General features: G+C 38.4%; 1 long non-coding RNA gene across 10 annotated transcripts in view; it reads right to left on the bottom strand.

The window, feature by feature from the left end:
- Window positions 1–817: 817 nt before the first annotated feature.
- LOC120384634 overlaps window positions 818–19,706 on the bottom strand; it is a 122,454-nt gene continuing 103,565 nt past the window's right edge. For 4 of the 10 annotated variants that reach the window (XR_005588992.1, XR_005588995.1, XR_005589001.1 and 1 more), the window contains exons 4-7: window positions 10,144–10,207; window positions 4,989–5,116; window positions 3,021–3,329; window positions 818–2,263 (exon numbers count right to left, since the gene is read on the bottom strand). This is a non-coding gene — a long non-coding RNA (uncharacterized LOC120384634). The remainder of the gene's footprint in view (window positions 2,264–3,020; window positions 3,330–4,988; window positions 5,117–10,143; window positions 10,208–19,706) is intronic. The other 6 variants (XR_005588994.1, XR_005588998.1, XR_005588996.1 and 3 more) reach the window with 6 other exon arrangements.

The following is a 19,706-nucleotide window of genomic DNA, read 5'->3' on the forward strand; positions in this document are numbered from 1 at the left end:
CAGACTCCTGTGCTTTTCCGGAGCCCCACTGAGTTTTATGAGGCTCTGCACAGTGCAGAGGTCCATGCTAACCCATAATTGGCATAGTTCCTAGTAGTTAATCCAAAATGGCTATGTCTACACTGCAGCTGGGAGTGAGGCTCCCAGCCCAGTTAGACAGACTCAGGCCATTTGAGCTCAAGGTAGCACGCTAAAAATATTAGGCTGAATGCTGCAGCTGCAGTGGAGGCTCAGGCTAGCCACCTAAGCTCAGACCCAGGGGGTTTGAGATCCAGAGCTGCTGCCTGAACTACAATGTGCACACTCCTGGACTGGGAGACTTACTCCCAGCTACAGTGTAGACACACCCAAGGAGGCTATGGTTGAGTTAGTGCCTATAGACAGATGATGAGGGTCTTGGTTTGAGTCTTTGCTGGACATATGCATAAAGTAATTTCCCCACCACCCAATGGAGGATTCTGCTACTTATTTAAATTTCTTCCATGTTTCTACCACTAAATAATAAACATAAGAATGACGGTACAAGTAATAATTTTGGCCTGAAAACAGGGCTGAAGAGATTAAATTGAACAAATTAAATCAAACACTTTTTGGACAAGATTATTCTCGAGGGAGAGACAATGGTTGACTTCAGAAGTAAGCACTTCCTCACCCTGTCGGTCTGAATGACTCAACATATTGTACTGGCAGCAAATCGTAAAATACTGTCAAAGTGTTCCTTCTCCAATAAATGCTTAAACTTTCCTAACTAAGTTAGTCCAGCTATATGTTAAAATATTACATAAAGGGAGGGAAAAAAAGATAAAAATAATATTAATTTGACTCCTTAGTTGCATCTTTATTGACAATAGTGTCCTGGAAAGCTAATTTCATGAGGATATTTTAATGATCTGACCTAGGAACAAGAACTTCACAAATGACTTGCAAGCTACCGCCATCTCAGAGGCTATTACCAAAATGCTTGTTACAGAGGAGGTTCTTTTTGTTGCACTTCTTAAATAGGGGATAACAGAACAGAAAAGAAGGAAGGTACAAACAAAATAATCAAAAAACAAAGGGCAAACTAAAACAACAAGACCAAATTGCATCACTATACATATTTAATGAATCCCTGAAAATATCCCAACACAAAGCTTAGAGAGTTAAACTGAAAATGTGGGTATGATAAATGGATATAATACTGTCTATGTAATGGGTTTCCTATTTAAATTTTTGAGGATTTAATCAGTTGGGCACAGCTGTGCAGGATGAACCATAAACTATGTTGAAAAATATGTAGACATGTACATTTATCTGCTACAAATTAAGCTCACTTAGAGGTGGTCTTAATGGACCATGTAGCAATCATTACAAGCATAAATTTTAAACTGTCTGTTTCCAGTGAATTTGCTTTAAAAAAAAATTAATGCTCATCCTTAGTGGAGCACAGTAATAAATGGAAGTGCCCTTAATTTGCTAAGCACTAATAACCCAGCAATTATTCATTATGAACCTCATGCTGTATAATGTATGTCTGTTTTAGTTTTATTAGTGATTCTTTACCTAACCTGTAAAGGTATAATTTTTATTCCAACTTACACCTTATAATTATTTTATGTTTTAAGTGCTATGCCATTTAGTTTACTGAATGCCCTGTCTCCTTGGTTAGTTGTAAAACATCTGCGCAGTAAAGAATTGGTGGGAATAATAGTGATTTATTACCCTGAAAGCCTTCTGCTTCCACAAAAGGCAGCAACGCCACCTTAGAGATCAAAAAGCTACAGCTTCATTATAGTGCACCACATTATAAATAACCTATAAATTATTTAACACACAAAACAAATAACACAACAATGAATGTAAATCAATGACCCATTTGGAGCTGACTAGAAGAAGGTCACAGCTGTTCTAAGTCCACCCTCAAACACTGTCATTTAAGGACTGGTATACAGCTTTGTGAGCTGTAGTGTGAGCCTAATTATCAGCTGGGGGCTCCCCATTTATCTAGAGTGTATTATTGTCCAAGGACAGAAATTTTCAAGTTATAAAAACCTAATAACCATGGCTGTATCAGCAACTTTCCATATTTAAAACCCCTGTGAATGCTGATAGGTCAATATACTTCCCTGTTCCTCCCTCTGCTGGTCAGAATCGGTGTTATCATCTTAAGCGCTAATCATGCACATGATTTGGGTGGGCGTACTGCTGGTCGTGCACAGAGCCTCAGTGAAGCTGATGGGACCCCTGCAGGTACAGCAGATCACAATGCAGGATCAGTGGGTTTCTATGGAGACAATAGTATGCGATCATTGTAATTAAAGACTGTATGATAATGTGTTCACACTAAGAGGCTTCATTAAGGTTGCACAGGCAACTACAAATCTGGAATTACTTAAATTTTGAGTGTTTTACTTTGCATCCTTAACATTCTTTTTATGTAGTTATCTGTAATTACTGGTATAAAGGCCTGGCTCCCACTGACTTCAATAGAATTTGGACCAGGCTGATATTGTCATAGATTTGCACTGTTTTTTTATGGTCCAGATAACTATGGATTCCCTGTCCTGAGGCGCTTACAGTCTAAAATTAAGATGAGAACAGGTGAAGACAACAAATGGAACCATGACAGAGAAGACTATTTGATGTTATGATCAGCTGGGAGGCTAGTGCCACGTGTCTTGAATGTAATGAATATTTCGTTGAAGTCAAAAGTGAATTTAGAGAGATAGTCACATCATATGCTCTACACTGCACTGAAGAATTCTTGTGCTGAAATGTGGGTTGTTCAAACCTTCCAAAGGCAAAAGAACCCAACATCCCATTACAGAGAAAGTATCATTGTGAGTAACTGTATTACTGCTCAGCACTGTAGTAGTGGGTCTCCTTGAGCATTAGCTAGAGGCCCTTGAGTTTTCATCCTGAAGCTGGTAACGAGCTGTGAGGAAGCATGAAGGCATGTGAAAAACATATACACTTGGTTTAATAAAATTCAAGAGTAAAAAGAAGTAAAACACAGTTGTTTTGCTGTAACTCTATTTAACCTTTAAGTGCTGCATCTTGAATTGTAGACATTTTGACAAAGCAAAGGTTTATGATGCCATAAAACAGCAGCAAACCCATAGAAAATTCGCTCTCATTACTATGCTTGACAGCTGTTTATATGGTGCCATTTTTCCTTCATCCCAAGCTAATAAGGTCATCAGAGATGAGTTCAAATACAATGGTTGGCACTAGATCAAAAGTTCCACCAAGTTCAGCTTCCTGATTTTGCCCCAAACATCCAGACCAGTCTCTCTCTGATTCCAAAGCACCAGCTTGTTCCCTCTGTAGATTTAGGTCTGCCTCTTGTCCTATGTCATAAGTGAAAATAAATGTTTTATTTTCTAGGGAACAACACTACATTCCCTTTCACACCCCAAAATCCTATTTACATCAAAAGGGAATGCAAGATTGGATGCTTTGTTTTTGAAAGTATCACAGAAATAGCTAAAGCATAGTACAGTACAATATGATATAGTAATAGAAAGCATATAGGCAATATAAAAACAACAGTAAAATACTTGTGAAAAAATTTTATCTTGACTAAGCATAAGTTACTGCAACTATGGCTGTGCTGTAGTAATATACCAGGGGTCGGCAACCTTTCAGAAGTGGCGTGCTGAGTCTTCATTTATTCACTCTGATTTAAGGTTTCGCGTGCCGGTAATACATTTTAATGTTTTTAGAAGGCCTCTTTCTATAAATCTATAATATATAACTAAACTACTGTTGTATGTAAAGTAAATAAGGTTTTTAAAATGTTTAAGAAGCTTCATTTAAATTTTAATTAAAAACAGAGCCCCCCAGACCAGTGGCCAGGACCCAGGCAGTGAGAGTGCCACTGAAAATCAGTTCGCGTGCCGCCTTCGGCATGCGTGCCATAGGTTGCCTACCCCTGTAATATACACTACACAACCTCCTTTTACACAGTGAAAAGCATCTTCTATTGACTGTTTATTTAAAGCACTGGAGCAGTCCCCCATATCAAAGGGTATCATCCCTTTCTAGAAATACACATCTCTCAAATCCATATAGTCACCAGGACCGGCTCTAGGCACCAGCAAACCAAGCACATGCTTGGGGCCGCACAATTGCAGGGGCAGCATTCTGGGGGTGGGGTTGGTTTTCTTTGCTTTGGCAGTTGTGCTCTCAGAGGTTTTTTGGGTTTTTTTGCTTGGGATGGCAAAAAACCTAGAGCTCGCCCTGATAGTCGCACTACCAAAAAGGGCTCTATGAGTCTGTAATAAAGAGTACACTTCCTCAGAACTCTATTCAGAGCAAAATCTGGAAATTAGGTACTGAATTATGGATCTGGACTGCATTTGTGCATAACTAAAACTTTATAGGAACATTCAGGAAATGTTACTGTTATCACTATAATTGGTAAATTTGAGATTATCAAAGTAAGAATTTCAAAATATCTACTTTTCCACTAATTCAATAAAATACCAATATATATGGGTCAAATCCTAGGTCAATGGAAGTTTTGCCTGAGCTAGAATTTGGCCTACTTATTTCAGATCCTTTGAAGGATTTATCTCTGTATGAATCAATACACACATAAATTGTTATTAATTGTGTGTATGTGTACAAAGACATATATGTAAATACTTTCTATGTAATAATACATACTGTATATGCATGTATAACTCAGAGGGAGATAAAACAAAACAAAACACTCTTGACCAAATTCTCCTGTGCTGTAACTCCACAAAATTAGAATAAATAACATTTATAAACTCTATTAATAAATTAAATTGTGGGCATAGTAAAATTGTTAAATATGTAAGTGGTCTTCTATAAGCTTGCCTTTGTGTAGTTACACACAAATGGTATGAGCAATCCTATAAATGATTATAAACTCAAGACTCTGGATTCTGTTGTCTCTCTGCAAGATATGAATAAACCCCATTGAAAGGAAGAGGGAATAGGATCCTACTGAGTTTTGCATATCCACTCTAAATATTTACCTTGTTTTGTGTAGTCAGAATGCAATGAAGCTGGCTTTCTTCACTACAGGCCAGGTTCTGTGTTAGCCTTATTAGAGTACACAATGGAGAAGGTATATCTACTTTCATTGGGGGGGGTCAGATGGCTCCTGAAAGGGGAAGGGAAGAAGCAGGCACATGGAGCAAGCAGATCAGAGCTTGCTGATCACCCAGAGGAAAACAATCTGTACTCCACAAAAGTGTTTTTTTCCCTCTCTCTCGCACACACGCCACCCACCCTGGACTTGTAACCACATTTGGAAACTACCTAATTCCTGAAAAACATTTTTATAACACCGGTTGCCTTGTGATTGTAGATCAGGCCAAACTATATTAGAGCTATGTTTCAGAATTCCATTTTAGCCTGTTTAAACATAGTCCGGACCCATATCTATTGGCCAGCTAAGCCACATTAATATCAGGTTTTACTTGAACTGTGCTTAAAATTAGTTTAGTTTAAACACAATTTTGAGATCCAGAGCCCAATCCTCCAAGTCCTCAACCTGCAGAACTATCACTGAAATTAATAAAAGATCTGTGATGGAAGGTTTACAGTATGAAACCACTGTACAAAGTTACTTTTCCTAGACATAATGTCTTAATGTCTCCTATTTTGTTTGAAATGTCAAGCCACTCTGACTCCTCCAAATTAGCTGTCTTTCCTCTACCCCATCTTACTGCATTAACCCACCAGCTGTACTATCACAATTTAACTGTAATATGGAAGTGACGTTTTAATCTCCAATTTACCATTGAAATAAATCAGAAAATACCATTAGATAATGTATTGATTATAATCACTGTGCAATAACAGTTTGCAATACACAGTATCAGAAAATAATGTATGTTAGCTCTCCCAATATAGGAGGTTACAGGATGGGTTTTCTACATGGGGACACTCAGGAAAGTAAATCCAAATGAACTAAAAGTGTGAATTTAAAGTGAATTAGTTAAACTACATTAATACCTTGTGTGAACTTTCTTGTTCAGCATCAAAATGGCTTGAATTTGGTTAGCTTAATTCATAGTGAATTAAACCTGTAACAGGTACAATACCAACTGTAGGATTGTGCAGTCTTCTAACAATAAGCCTTTTAGCTTCATATAAAAGTTTCCTGTAGAGCATTGTCTACATTTTTATTATGATAGGGAGGGTGGGGGGAGGGGGGAAAGAGAACAACTCCAGTGATCCCACAGACTGTGAAATAAAAAAAAAATAGAAAAAGGCTCTATTTTATTTTTGTATTATTCTATTTTAGCCCTTCAGCAAACTAGCTATAGATGTCTGGAGTGTATTTTATAATCAAACAAATACATTCTTGGGACACCATTTGTAAAGAAAGTTTTTGGTTTGGAGGATAAAGAAATAAATTAACGGAGCTCTTTGTGTGGTACAGCAAAGATATCCTCTATTCACCAAAGCACCAAGCCTCAGCTGCCAGAAGTGACATTGGCACTGCTGCTCTGAGATTCAGTCATGGTGTGAATGTCAGGACTCCAGCCATGCCTTTCTTGTCACTCTCTCTTTTCTATGACTTCTCTCTCTTATTATTTTCTGTCTGAGCTAAACAGCATTGAACTTTACCTACCAAATCAAAGTTAACAAATGCTGCCTGCAAAAATGCATGTCTTAAAAATTAGTCATTTTCTCACTGGAACATTCTACAGGCTGACTGTTGGGCTTCTGAGATGAGCTGTTCATTCCAAAACTATTAGCTAGAATACAGAGAACAGCAGGTAACTCAGCCTCTTGTTCTTCTTGAGATGCTGTATCACACTAGCTCTAAGAAATTCCCAGTAAAGGAAGTATTGCCAGTTTTCACAGTTTTTGTTTACTTAAAAAAGCAACCTAATTAACAGACCGATTGAAAATCAGAATTTCTATCCCACAGGAAATTCCAATATTTCAACATTTGTTTTCATCCCAAATTAGGATGACAAGTCAAAATATTGACTTTTTTTGTGGACTGGAAAGTAAAATTTGGGGGTAAAAATAAAAACATTTCATCTTGACATTTTCCAATCAAAACATTTCAACATTCTCAAATTGAAATGTGACAAATTGATTTTCTGAACTGAATCAAAACATTGTGTTTTGGTTTGGTTTGATATTAATTTGTATCACCCTGAACTGCCACAGTGCCTTATGGGAATTGTAGTTTGAGTGCATTCTCCCATTCTCATCAATGAACTTGGCTTCCTGGACAGTCCACATTTCTCATGATGCACTGTGGTCATGTAACTTATATTAGTCACTGTATCAGTTCAACCAGAGGGGAGTTCATAGGGCATCCTGGGAGACGTAGTCCAGCCAGGGACCTGAATCATGAAACATCATGGCAGCTCAGATTAATTAGAGTAATGTCAAATTGACCCCCCAGAAAATGTTTCAATTCAGTTCAACAAACTGAAATGTTTCAATCTGGATTGACCTGACCTGAAATGAAATATTAAAATTTCTCCCATGGAAAATCAAACTGCTTTAGCAAGATTGAAATTTTCCATTAAAAACATGTTGACAAAATTCTGACCAGCTCTACCCATTAACAAATCCCAGTGAACACTTACACAAAATTGCCATTATTTTGTATTATGACTGAAGCAAATTTTATCCTATTTGGTATACATATCTGAATATCTGTTAAACACTTTTTATTGATATATTTTTTATTTATATTGACAGGGGTATGCATGTAGGCCAGTTCATATGAGAAATTCTTCCTTAAATCTAGAGAAATACAGAAGTACAAGTCCAGCATGGCAAATTCAAATATTCTCTTCAAGATTTAATTGAAGATATAATTATAACCTGAGATCAGGATTAATTGAACATCTATATATTTTTGTTCCGTTCTATACTTACTTACAAACAGGACACATAGGAAACAGGATTTCTACCTTTAAAGTAACGTAAAGTAAGAACATTATCAAAATCCTCTGAGAAAACCTGGTTGCTTATGTTGATTGGCATAGGATGGGGACAGAGTTATTCAGTGTACTACTTAAAGCTAATAAAAGGAAAATAACAATCAGCTAGCTTTAGGAAATGATTGACATTTGGTACTGTAGCTTCTACAGCTCCAATTATGGGGGACAGGGCACTTTCTATTACAGGATATACTTTATTGCCTGCACTACACCTTTTACAGGTTTAAGAGTTTCACCTTGAAGCTTATGTGCCCACCTGTTCTTTACCATTCTACACTAAGTCACCTTGTAATTTCAAATCTTAATTTAAAAAGAAAAGAATAGAACCCTGAGTCAGAACATACTTAACGTTAAGCTCAAGATTAAATCCCACGAAAGTCAATGGGCCTTCAGGACAAGTTTAGAGTTAAGCACATGCCTAAATCCTTTAGTGAATTAGGGCTCTGGCAGATCAGTGCTAGCAGGCAACTCAAAGAGTGTGAGCTGCACTCCAACTAGTTTTTTTAACAGTCTTTTAGATTTACACAGGTCAAGGTTTACAAATGCTAGTGGCTAGGGAGCAAGGAGAAACACCAGGAGCCCATGGAGTTAGATGAGAGATGCCTGCTCTATTTTTAAGACTGTTTTAGTTTAAAAAGGTAGTTCTTCAAAGGCATTAGTTTAAAAGTAGTAGTAGTAGTAATGGGGTGTCAAAGGCCCCAATACTTCAGTAAACAGGATCAGGGTCCCATTCTATTATACTTTAGGCATTAATGAGGTCATCAGATATTCTTTAGAGTGCTGTTCATTAGGCCTTTCTACTACACCAATTTAATCATGTGCCAAACCCTACCACTAGAGCCATGTTGAACATCAGTCAAACTTTACACATTACAATGAACCTCTGCACATTTGTTTTAAGATTCCAATTATCTTGTCCTTTCCCTTCCTTAACTCCACCACATCACGGTTTGTCTCTATTATCCACTTATTGTGCATTCTACGAGCTAGGTTCCTCCGATGAGGACCATCTGTTTACTTTACATTTGTACAGCACCTATCACCTATTCCTTGACTGGGGAATCTAAGCACTACTGCAATACAAATAAGAATAAAGAACCAAATCTGTAAGACCTTTAAATGATGTCGCCTATGCATATGAACTGTTTTCTAAATAGGCTCTGGGTAGAGTTCTCCTTTCATCTATTTCTGGATATCTCTAATCACAACTCAGAAAAAACTGTCAGACCAAAAGACATTTTAGTTTTTATGCTCCACAGAAGGCCATTAGGGCTACCACATCTGTTCAGGCGTCTGTAGTAAATCAAAGTAAAGCATTTTTCTATCTATCAAGAATTTTAATGTGTTCTGACTTGGTTTATGTTACATTATTTTTCAGTAGCTTGTTTTATCCCATTCCTGCCAATCGTTCTTTGCATACTGCTTTGCTTGATCATTTGAGATGGGCTGTGTGAAAAAGGGACTTACATAAAATTACTAAAGGGCTAGGATCCTCAGCGCCATCCCTCTTGTTAATACCAAGCTCAGGAGGGGAGAATGCAGAGGCAATATGAAACTTGACTTCAGCACAAGCCCGTAGAAAGATAACCAGATAGAGTCCAGAGCTTCATTCGGGACGGCCTACGTTTGTGAAGTAAATAATGACTCACCTGCAAGTTGCCCAGTGATGGTTTGACTAGAAATAAGGGGACAGAAGGTGGTGGGAAAGAAGAGTAAAAAGGACCCAGGCAAGGTGTGTAAGTAGGTGTAAAAGGGAGTACGGTAACCTTAGTTCTGATTTCCCTTTCTTTTTCTTTTATTAGCATATATCTTAACTGTCATGTTCTATCACAAAAGGATTGGTTATACATATAGATAGGCTATTCAGTGTGAGCACATAGGCATTACTAGCACGTAAGTATTTGGTTTTGAATATTAGTAGCAGCAGCCTCATTTTTTTAAAGGAGCCGAGGAGCAAAGAAGAAGTTGGTGTTGTTAAAGAGTGAAGCTTCGTTCTTTGAAGTCAGAGAGGCCTAATAGATGTACAGGCTGGGAAGTTTTTCAGATTCATTTTTAAGAAAGTAAAGTACTTAGCACAGCCTGCACTGAACAGGGTTATTTGGTCTATTATGGTGTGACCAGCAACACAAAATATATTACCTAAATATTTACTGGACAATACAAAACTCAGAGGAAACAGCAAATTTTGTCAGAGTTGGTCACAACTTACCTCCTACAAAACGAAGGGTTTTCCTGGACAGCTATAGACCTTTCATCATAGTCATTTTTATCCACTAGTAAAAAAAGCACATTGAGTTTTCATGCAAAGCACTGTTCTAGGCTGATGACAAAACAGACTTTTAAACACCCTTAATGGCAGTGTTAATGTCTGATTAAATTTATTTAAATACTGATACTGCTACTTCTAGCGGAAGCACTGCTGCTGGTAAATATCAATAATATAGGACATAACTGAAAAATGATGTTGCCTTTCCAAGGATACTGCAGCCAATAATCCCAGTTAAACCAGTCCTATAAATGAAAATCTTGGGCTTCATTTTCAGAATTGCTCAGCACGCACAGATCTAGTTAGTCATTCGTAAATGAAAGAGATCGGAAAAGTCATCTCCCCCACCCCAAGTTTTAAAAGATTTATATTTGCAATTTTTGCAGCAATAAATAAATGAAGACATGGTAGTATCTATCCTTGGTACAGTACTACTTGTCAGATTGGCCATGACAAAACATAGGCTACAGAATAGGCTGAACATAAAACCAAGTTTAATAGAATCTTAATTTTGTATCCACAATCAATGGAATGATAACATTATTGATGTGGCATCTGTACATCTGAAAGTCCTGCACTCGAGCACTGATGGAATCTGGGGTTCCGCTGCTTGGGGGCAAATTAGCAGATGATAAAAGGTTCTGTGTTAAAGCCATAAAAATCTTGCCCCTTAGGATAGGCTGAGGATGTTCTTTGTAATTCAATTTCCGTTGAAATGAAACAAAGGATGATTTGTAGGATAAAGACATTTAAACTTTGATAAATTCATCAGATAATAGCTCTGCAAGAATTTTCACACATGCTGATTATGATTTTGGGGGGTAGAAATCTTCCTAAAACTTGATATTCTTTCTTATGGGAAGAAATTAAGGAAACAAGTTAAAAGTTTCTTAGTACATTTTTACAGAAATCATAAAAGGCTGTGTTTATGCCCCCATTTTGAACTATTTCAGTTAGCTTGAAGAACAGAAGAAAACAGATCCTGTTCAAGTCTGTCTCATTGACAGACCCATAGGTCTGCTTGAAAAGGTACCATACCTGCAGCCTTGTATTCCTGCCCAATTAAGAGAAAAAAGCTGATTTGATATTCTGCCAGGAGGAATACAATTCCAAGAAAACAAACTCACATATTTTCTTTGAGGAGATGAAAAAGAATGTTTTAATAAGACAAGTGGAATCTTATTTTAATAAAAGTTGGGCTATAATATGGAGACTCAGGAGGCACAGATTTAAGACTCCAGTTCTATAAACACTTCATCACATGCATAACTTGTCTCCTATGAGTAGTCCCACTGAAATCAATGGGACCACCTATATTCTTGATGTTAAAGGCATTTGTGTAAGAGTTTGTAGGATCAGGATCAGGTAAAAAAAACTATTCATGAATAATTTACTTGCCTCTTTTTATTTTCACAAATTTTTGTGATTAGATTGCAATTTTCCCCTCTAATTTATTACTTATTTGAAATATTTTTGAAAAATTTTTGCAAATAATTCTTGGTCTGTAGATTGTTTGAGAGTTGACTATTTGATATTCAAGCTCTGTTGATTAGATTTGATTGGACGCACAGGTCACATAGTATATTTCTATTCCCTGACTGGGTGGATGTAACTCTCAGAATCAGGTTTCTAGCATCAATATTTGTTTTAGCATTTCAAATTCACTTTCCATGAATATGCTACAATGTTCACTTGAAATTTATTGTTTTCATGTGCTGCCAATAAATTCATCAGCTAGAATATCCTCAGGAAAGGAACACAATATTTTCATTATTACTTTCTCTCTTATTCTTCAGACATTCTAAGAATCCTACTTTTTTACTCTTATCGCAGAACCAATGCAGCTATGGAAGAGGGAGATGGAGTCATTTCTGGATCATGCATCATCCACAGAATTGTTAAATAAGTTCTGACAGCTAAATCTCTGTTATTGGTGAAGCTGCACGAGCCAGAGGAAACCAGCTTGAATTCCAGCTGGAGTGCACAAAGCTAGAAAAAAAGGCATCTTTCTTTCACTTGGAATATGGGCAAACTTAATATGGAAGTAACTGGGAAACAATCAAAATGGAAGCCCATAAGTCTACTTTTATAGTATTGGTACCGATTAAAGGACACTTCCAAAACATACCAAATATTAATTTCTTAATTACAAAATTGCCATCTCTAAACAAGTGCTTTAGCATTATGTTGCAATATAATTAATTGCTTAATTTATGCATTTTATGTAACTTGCACTTTTGATAAAAATTTCTCATAATGTTAAATATTTATGCATTATGTTTTTCAGTGGAAATGTTAATTAAATATATACATTAACCACGAGGGTGCAGAGTAGGATATGAATCCCTTATGTTACAGTTAAGTGGTTTACTATATAAAAAGGTAAGCAAATTAAATATTACATCCTGAAGTTACCCTTCAAAAATGTAAACAAAAATTACTCTTATTATAAAATATTTCATCAAATAAATACAAACATCTTTATAGAGGAAATTTACCTAAAATACTTTCAACGTTATATTACACAGTCTGATTAATTTGTTGCTTATGTGAATCCTACAGTAAGCTGTACTATTTGCTTTATTATAATTAAGGAGTATTAGTACATCTGTTTTACATTCTGGATTTTGGTCATTGATAGGTCACCTAAAATGTCTTTTTCTGTGCTGAAAAATGAACAGGATCTGATTTAAAAAATACATGCCTGCAATTTCTCATAAAATCTTAGATATCTCTGTTTTGTTGTGTGAAATACTGTATGTTGCATCCCTCCAGTGTTCTCTCCATGAGTAAAATTGCCAAATAGGACTGTCATGATATAACCACATTGAATTTTGAATTTGCAAAATTAAAAAATCATAAAACTTTCAACTAGAAGATAATTTCATAAGTCTACCCACAAAATAATAATAAATAATAACAGTAATAATAATAGCTACTAATTTCATGAAAGTAAGATCTGACATCCCAAAAAGCACATGAAACAATTTGGTTCAAAAATGATGCAAAATTTTCTACAGTGTCCTGTCACTATATTGTAAGAATGACGGAATCTGCATAACCCTCTCTTAAAGAATCATAATAAGGGATACATCATAAATGAAGGATACATCATAAATGAATTACAACAGCTATTATAGGAGCCAAAAGTCAATGAGCCAGGCCTTCAGCTGATGTGACTTGGCATAGCTCCATAGAAATCAGAATTATCTCACTTGACACCATTTGAGGATCTGGACTAGTATTTTCCAACCATTACAATAATTATCACAGACACCTTCTGTTCAAGCCGCAGTAAATTCAGATGCCACTGTGTGGTAATTGTTGGAAAATACTACATTTTTAATAACGTCTGCAGTATATAGAAGCGTTTTTTAAATGGAATCTCAAGTTAGGAAGGAAGGAAGGAAAATAAAATAAAAATAGTGCATTCATATTTAAGACTATGATATACAATTTATCACATATTGAAATTGGAACAAACTGAGAATAAAGCTAAAATACTTAATAGGCCATTACCTATACCAGTGGTTCCCAAACTTGTTCCGCTACTTGTGCATGGAAAACCCCTGGCGGGCTGGGCCAGTTTGTTTACCTGCTGTATCTGCAGGTTTGGCCGATCCGCGGTTCACTGCTCCAGGCCAATGGGAACTGCTGGAAGTGGCGCGGGCCGAGGGACGTACTGGCTGCCTCTTCCAGCAGCTCCCATTGGTCTGGAGCAGCAAACTGCGACCACTGGGAGCCGCGATCGGCCGAACCTGCGGACGTGGCAGGTAAACAAACTGTCCCGGCCCACCAGGGGCTTTCCCTGCACAAGCGGCGGAACAAGTTTGGGACCCACTGACCTATACTGCTGAAGTCAATGGAACCATACCAATTTACATCAGCTGAGAATCTGGCACACTAAACATACATTTTAAAACTACTCAGTCTACCACTGGCTAGGCACTAGTACATACATATATACATTTTGGCTGAGTCCTCCAACATCTACAGTAGCAACAAAATACTGTAGCATCCCTTGAATAGATAGAGAATAAAAAAAATACATATGTCCCCAAAACCGTGTGGGAAAAAGATTCCACAGACACAGACTCAGCCTACCTAATGCTTTAATTACCCTTTTTCTCACATGTATGTCACTTGCATCATCATTCATGTTCTCTGATCTGTTTTATTGATGAGGAAGGTTTTGTGGACATTTGGTCATGGACCAAAATCAGTAGCCATTTTGGAAGCAGCCAAAACTATGTCACACTGCAAATGTCTGGAGTTATGGCAGATTTCCAAAGCACAGTGATAAATATAACAAGAGACAGTGAGTTCTTCTGCATCCAGGACTTCTAAATCAAAAGATAAACACGACACAGTAGATCTAAACATTAAAATCCCTCATATGTTTATCATTGTCAGTGCTCTCAAGCATGTGGTAGTATCACAAAACAAATATCAGAAAACCAATGGAGAATTGCATGGAAAATCTCCAGATATACCTCAATATAATTAAGCAATCTCATTACAGTCCACTCGTTGAAATCACACAGCTACAGAAAAGCTGCCCACTAATAAAGAATAGTTTCAGACTCAAAGATCACTTAATCTCTAAGGCCTGGTCTACACTGGGGGCGGGGGGGATCGATCTAAGATATGCAACTTCAGCTACAAGAATAGTGTAGCTGAAGTCGACGTATCTTAGACTGAATTAAAATTACTTCACGTCCTCACGGCGCTGGATCGATGGCTGTGGCTCCCCCGTCGACTTTGCTTCTGCCTCTCGCACTGCTGCAGTTCAGAAGTCGACGGGAGAGAGATCGGGAATCGATTTATTGCATCTACACTACATGCGATAAATCAATCCCCGATAGATCGATCGCTACCTGCCGATTCGGTGGATAGTGTAGACGTACCATAAGATGCCAGAAATACAAGTATCAATCAGCTTAATTTGCTTGCTTTTGAGAAAGTCAATTACCTCATCTGGTTTCCTGAATACTTGCTACTGACATTGTAGCCAGCTATTTTGCTATAGATATATGGGCATATTCTAAATAAGAAATAGGTATGGATTAAGGCAGTGACTCAAACACCTGAAAAACAATAGGTTAGCCAAACTAATTAAGGCCTAAGGCCTAAAGACTTGCCATAAGAAACTAACCAGTAAGGGACCCTGTATCAGAAAATGTCACAAGACAGAATGCTGTTATTAGCAGATGTTGCTAAACTGCTGATAGCTAAACTCAAGATGCCAGTTTATACCAGTTTTAGATATTTTACGTTAGCAACATCAGCAGATGTCCAACCAAGAAGAATGCCAGGGCAACTAACTGAAGTATATGTTAATAAGCTTGACGTAAAAGGCCTAAAAACCAATGGGAGAAGGGCACCCCAACATTAGTTGGGTGAGGAAATACAGGTAAGGAAAAGGGGCTGAAACCCCTGCTGAATAGGTAGTAGGCATAGTAGTAATCAGCTAACTTTTGATAAAAAGTAGCACTCAGCCCAGGCACTCCAAGCAGATTTCCTGGAACGTGTCAGGCCAAGGACCACTTGTGTATCATCTGAGCTACTATGGGGCCCCCCCACAAAGAATGGTGTGAGTATGCAAATTCTGGATGCTTGTACTATCTCTGCCTACTTTGCTACATTGTAGTGATACTGCTGATTGTCTGATAAAACTATTGCAAATTCAAAAGGCCTTCCTTAATTCTGAGCATCTCTCCCACGTACACCTGAGTCCTCACTCTCAAATTAACTGTAATACTGTGGCCAATCTAGAGACAAATGAACTCTGCCAAACCACGAAATGTTAAATTGGGAAAACTAAATAATACCTAATCAATAGATCAGCCAACCGCCCCCACGAGTGATTGGCAATCTGGCCAAGCACAGAAATATTTATTTGGGATTTGTTTATATAGTGATAAGACAACTATATAACAACTCTGTAGTGGGGAGGAGGGATAGCTCAGTGGCCGGCTAAACCTAGGGTTGTGAGGTCACTCCTTTAGGGGGCCATTTAGGGAACTAGGGTAAAAATCTGTCTGGAGATTGGTCCTGCTTTGAGCAGAGGGTTGGACTAGATGACCTCCTGAGGTCCCTTCCAACCCAGATATTCTATGAATTATTTTTGTTTCCTTTCCCCACCCCATTTCTCCCCCAAAGGGCCATCTGCTTATGTGCCAACACTGGAGGCACTAAAACAAAGACAAGACTGTAAACTTGTTGTTAAAGATGAGCATCTCTTTCTGTTGAATTGCTTTCATAATTTGTGTTGCAATCCATGCAAGATGTCACTATTGTAAGGTGAATTCAGAAGGTCCCACCATGGGATTCTCTGAGACAGTAACATGGAGATGGAGTCCATAACTGGTCCACTTGTGGATCACAGCAAATAAACCTAGCAAGGAGTCAAAAACAAAACCGCATACCAGGTTACTTGTTTCAAATACATCTTGTACTCAAAAAATTCTGAGGATTATCATCATGGCTTTATTTTTTAAATCAATTGCTTATAAGAAGAAATGATATCAGTGGCACTCAAGCATGTAAGCACATGCTTAAATGTTCTGCTGAATGGTGATGGACTTCAGCACATGCTTAAATGTTCTGCTGATTAGCAGTGGACTTCAGCACATACTTAAATGCATTGTAGAACTGGGATGAGGACTGAGAGTCAGGAGGTCCTTAAATTCTAATCCTTGCCCTACTGCAGACTCACTGTGTGGCTTTGAGCAACTCACTTCACTTTCTGACTCAGTTTCCAGTGTCAGTTGGAGATAACAGGGGAAATTTATTCCTCAAGGCATTTAAATCATGCTCATCTCTGGAGTACCTGAGTGCCCCCCCCACCCCTCCATCTTAAAAGTAGGCACAATAAAGGAGTTGTCTTGCCCTCCTACCCTCCATTCAGTAGGCTGTTTTGAGTTTTGCTTTTGACTCTCAAGGTATGAATATTTGAGACCATTCTAATATATTCTGGGTTGGGCCATTTGGTCCTGCATTGACAGGTCTCACTCCTGAGAGTAATGGTTCCATTGTCCCAGTCATACGTAGCTGTTGCGGGAGGTTATGCTCTTGGAATATGAGGTAGTCGATCTTCCTGCCTCTCTCCACCACAGTCCTTCCATCTTTCCCCTCAAAACACGCGTGCACACACACGCACAGTTTTATGCCTGTGTGTTAGATCTGCTATTCCCAAAGGAATAGTACACAGCAGCTTGTGATATTCAGTTCAGCATCCCCACTTTGCTTAACATACAGCAAGATATAGATATAGCTATACATATAGTTATAGATATAGTGAAAACAAGAATTTTTTTATCAAAGAACAGAGATTCAAGTGATAGTCAGTAAGAATACTGGAAACAAGTGGTTACATATAAAACAAAATGATAACACACTTTCTAGAGATTAAAATGAACTAACAAGGCATTCCCTTATCTCCTACAGGATAGCTGACCCATGTTCTTGCCCCAGCATTTTCAACCAGTTTGGCTGGGACCCTGTTTTATAAGATCAAGCCTGCTGGCAGATTGTCCTCACAAATTAGAGAAAAATATAGGGGTTAATTTGTACCCCAGATATAGTTTCAAAAATTCATTGTCTTACCCCTAAAACAGGATAACTCCTGCTGTTTTTGTTTTTAATGCCAGCTCCCATAATCTATTGATCAGCATTTTTCTCAGACTGAAAATGTGTGTTCATTGTGAATGATAGAAGACTTAATTTGCATATGACCAGCCAAAGTGAGACAAGTGTCTCTTCCCCTGCTGCCTTCCAGGAGTATGTGGATTACCCTTTGGTGACCTGTCTTCAGGGCTGGCTCCAGGCACCAGTTTACCAAGCAGGTGCTTGGGGCGGCAACTCCGTTGCAGGGCGGCACTTTAAGGTATTCGGCGGCAATTCGGTGGAGGGTCCCTCACTCCCGCTCGGAGCAAAGGACCTCTCGCTGAATTGCCGCAGATCGCGATCACGGCTTTTTTTTTTTTTTTTTGGCTGCTTGGGGCAGCAAAACCCCTGGAGCCGGCCCTGCCTGTCTTAACTCACAGACCCAGAAAACAAAGTTTTCAGTATGTATACTTAACTCTTAACATATTTTCCATGCATATATCTTGCAATTATTATGCTGACCAGTGTGACACAGGCTTTCAGTCAAGATCTTACATGACATTCTTTTGTTGAACCCAAGGGATCCCTGTGCTCTCTGGCAGTTGGCATTCAGAAGTCCTTGGGCCACCACCCTGTCTCATTACATATTTTTAAAGCATTTCCCCTACTTTTGGGTGCTATTAAATTGCAAACAGTGAACCTAAAACTTATGCATTTATCCTTTACCTCTGAATTACCATTTGGAAAATATCAATAATTAAACACTGGGAAAACTATTTGTATTTTAAATGGGTTATTTATGAAAGGCAAAATCCTGCTCTGCACTTCACATGAGCATTCATTTGGGGAAGGGGAAGATGGCATCACAAATATTTTCTCCCTAATGTTCGCACATAGGGAGAAGGCAAGGGATAGACCTAGCACTAGGCCTGGAAACCAGCTGACATGACGCTAAAGGGGCATGCCAGCTGGCATGAGGGTCTGAGCAGGCCCCTAGCCCCCCATGCACATATTGCCATCTGGCACTGGAGGAAGCACACACTGCTCCGTTTTGGAACATGAGTAGGAATGCTACTGAATTCGCTGCCCTCCAGCCCCATGAGTCTTCCTACCTCATAAAGCAGAATTGTTCTAGAGGACTCTGGTGCAGTTAGGAACCTCTTAGCCCACCTGTGCCTTTGAAAGGCAGCACCCACCCCATTGTTGTTATTTTATATAGCATCACAGATATACATTATAATTCCCTTTGGCAGAATTAGATATTTAAAGGGTGGACCAATTCAGGGCATTATTAGCGGCAGGTTGCCAAAAAGAGTAGCGTGCATTAAGGCCAACGTTATTAAACCCAACTCATCAAGAGACAGGGCCTAAAACCATACTTAAACACCAAAATAAGTGACCAGTGGGAGCTCTGGATGCTCAGCACCACTGAAAATAATCAAGACATAAATTTAGGAGGAGCAAACAGGAAGAGCAACAAAGATTCTGGAACATAGTGAAACATTTCACATTCCAAGACGTGCCAGGGAGACTCTAACCAACAGTGGATGCAACCTACTGCAAGGCATCTTTTAGAGCTTCGGGCTGTGTCATATAGGTGAGCAGTCAGAGGATGTGAAGTGAAGCTTCTACGAGAAGGGTGTGCGGCATTGGGCAATGAGGCTTAGGAACTCCCACAGTTAAAATAAAATCTGAGTTGGAATGGATTACTGCGACCATCTGAAATGGTTCTGGGCTCCATCCCTGCATCTTCAGATTGAACTGATGATCTTGTGCATTATAAACAGGCCTTTTAAATAAGTCGTGGAAAGCCTTGATGCTGTAACTGTACCTCTGGCACATTCTATGGCATTTAAGGCTCATTAAATTTTGAATCCCGTGTCATCTGCCCTTGGCTT

Source organism: Mauremys reevesii, linkage group 16 (genome assembly GCF_016161935.1).
Source record: "Mauremys reevesii isolate NIE-2019 linkage group 16, ASM1616193v1, whole genome shotgun sequence".
Lineage (NCBI taxonomy): Eukaryota > Metazoa > Chordata > Testudines > Geoemydidae > Mauremys > Mauremys reevesii.